Source organism: Zea mays, chromosome 8, assembly GCF_902167145.1.
Source record: "Zea mays cultivar B73 chromosome 8, Zm-B73-REFERENCE-NAM-5.0, whole genome shotgun sequence".
Taxonomy (NCBI): Eukaryota; Viridiplantae; Streptophyta; class Magnoliopsida; order Poales; family Poaceae; genus Zea; species Zea mays.
Genome location: NC_050103.1, coordinates 133,253,596 through 133,256,535, shown reverse-complemented (window position 1 = coordinate 133,256,535; position 2,940 = coordinate 133,253,596).

The following is a 2,940-nucleotide window of genomic DNA, read 5'->3' as shown; positions in this document are numbered from 1 at the left end:
CCACATGGATCTATTCGGCCCGATTGCTTACATAAGCATCGGCGGAAGTAAGTATTGTCTAGTAATTGTGGATGATTATTCTCGCTTCACTTGGGTGTTCTTTTTGCAGGAAAAATCTCATACCCAAGAGACCTTAAAAGGATTCTTGAGATGGGCTCAAAACGAGTTCGGCTTGAGGATCAAGAAAATTAGAAGCGACAACGGGACGGAGTTCAAGAACTCTCAAATCGAAGGCTTCCTTGAGGAGGAGGGCATCAAGCATGAGTTCTCTTCTCCCTACACCCCTCAACAAAATGGTGTAGTGGAGAGGAAGAATCGAACTCTATTGGACATGGCTAGAACCATGCTTGATGAGTACAAGACGTCGGATCGGTTTTGGGCGGAGGCGGTCAACACCGCTTGCTACGCCATCAACCGGTTATATCTACACCGAATCCTCAAGAAGACATCTTATGAACTCCTAACCGGTAAAAAGCCCAACATTTCATATTTTAGAGTCTTTGGTAGCAAATGTTTTATTCTTGTTAAAAGAGGTAGAAAATCTAAATTTGCTCCTAAGACTGTAGAAGGCTTTTTACTAGGATATGATTCAAACACAAGGACATATAGAGTCTTTAACAAGTTCACTGGACAAGTTGAAGTTTCTTGTGACGTTGTGTTTGATGAGACTAACGGCTCTCAAGTAGAGCAAGTTGATCTTGATGAGATAGGTATTGAAGAGGCTCCGTGCATCGCGCTAAGGAACATGTCCATTGGGGATGTGTGTCCTAAGGAATCCGAAGAGCCTCCAAATGCACAAGATCAACCATCCTCCTCCATGCAAGCATCTCCACCGACTCAAAATAAGGATGAAGCTCAAGTTGATGAAGTAGAAGATCAAGCAAATGAGCCACCTCAAGATGACGGCAATGATCAAGGGGAAGATGCAAATGATCAAGACAAGGAGGATGAAGAGCAAAGACCGCCACACCCAAGAGTCCACCAAGCAATCCAACGAGATCACCTCGTCGACACCATCCTCGGCGACATTCATAAAGGGGTAACTACTAGATCTCGTGTTGCACATTTTTGTGAGCATTACTCTTTTGTTTCCTCTATTGAGCCACACAGGGTAGAGTAAGCACTCCAAGATTCGGATTGGGTGGTGGCGATGCAAGAGGAGCTCAACAACTTCACTAGGAATGAGGTATGGCATTTAGTTCCACGTCCTAATCAAAATGTTGTAGGAACCAAATGGGTCTTCCGCAACAAGCAAGATGAGCATGGTATGGTGACAAGGAACAAAGCTCGACTTGTGGCCAAAGGATATTCCCAAGTCGAAGGTTTGGATTTCGGTGAAACCTATGCACCCGTAGCTAGGCTCGAGTCAATTCGTATATTATTGGCCTATGCTACTTACCATGACTTCAAGCTTTATCAAATGGACGTGAAGAGTGCCTTCCTCAATGGACCAATCAAGGAAGAGGTCTATGTTGAGCAACCTCCCGGCTTTGAAGACAGTGAGTACCCTAACCATGTCTATAAGCTCTCTAAGGCGCTTTATGGGCTCAAGCAAGCCCCAAGAGCATGGTATGAATGCCTTAGAGATTTCCTTATTGCTAATGGCTTCAAAGTCGGAAAGGCCGATCCTACACTCTTTACCAAAACACTTGAAAATGATTTGTTTGTATGCCAAATTTATGTTGATGATATTATATTTGGGTCTACTAACGAATCTACATGTGAAGAGTTTAGTAGGATCATGACACAAAAGTTCGAAATGTCTATGATGGGGGAGTTGAAGTATTTCTTAGGATTTCAAGTGAAGCAACTCCAAGAAGGCACCTTCCTAAGCCAAACGAAGTACACTCAAGATATTCTGAGCAAGTTTGGAATGAAGGATGCCAAACCCATCAAGACACCCATGGGAACTAATGGGCATCTCGACCTCGACACGGGAGGTAAGTCCGTGGATCAAAAGGTATACCGGTCGATGATAGGTTCTTTACTCTATCTATGTGCATCTCGACCGGATATTATGCTTTCCGTATGCATGTGTGCAAGATTCCAAGCTGACCCTAAGGAAGCTCACCTTACGGCCGTAAAACGAATCTTGAGATATTTGGCTTACACTCCTAAGTTTGGGCTTTGGTATCCTAGGGGATCCACATTTGATTTGATTGGTTATTCGGATGCCGATTGGGCGGGGTGTAAAATCAATAGAAAGAGCACATCGGGGACTTGCCAGTTCTTGGGAAGATCCTTGGTGTCTTGGGCTTCAAAGAAGCAAAATTCGGTCGCTCTTTCCACCGCCGAAGCCGAGTACATTGCCGCAGGCCATTGTTGCGCGCAATTGCTTTGGATGAGGCAAACCCTGCGGGACTATGGTTACAAATTAACCAAAGTCCCTTTGCTATGTGATAATGAGAGTGCAATCAAGATGGCGGATAATCCCGTCGAGCATAGCCGCACTAAGCACATAGCCATTCGGTATCACTTTTTACGGGATCACCAACAAAAAGGAGATATCGAGATTTCTTACATTAACACTAAAGATCAATTAGCCGATATCTTTACCAAGCCACTTGATGAACAAACTTTTAACAAACTTAGGCATGAGCTAAATATTCTTGATTCTAGGAACTTCTTTTGTTGATTTGCACACATAGCTCATTTTACATATCTTTGATCATATCTCTTTCATATGCTATGACTAATATGTTTTCAAGTCTATTTCAAACCAAGTCATAGGTGTATTGAAAGGGAATTGGAGTCTTCGGCGAAGACAAAGGCTTCCACTCCGTAACTCATCCTTCGCCGTCGCTCCACTTCACTCTCCATTCTTGGGGGAGAAAGCTGAGCACAAAGCACAAGGACTCCATCTTTGGTATAATCTTCACTCATTTATTTATTACCAAAGGGGAGAGAGTAGTTCTAAAGGGCTCTAATGATTCCATTTTT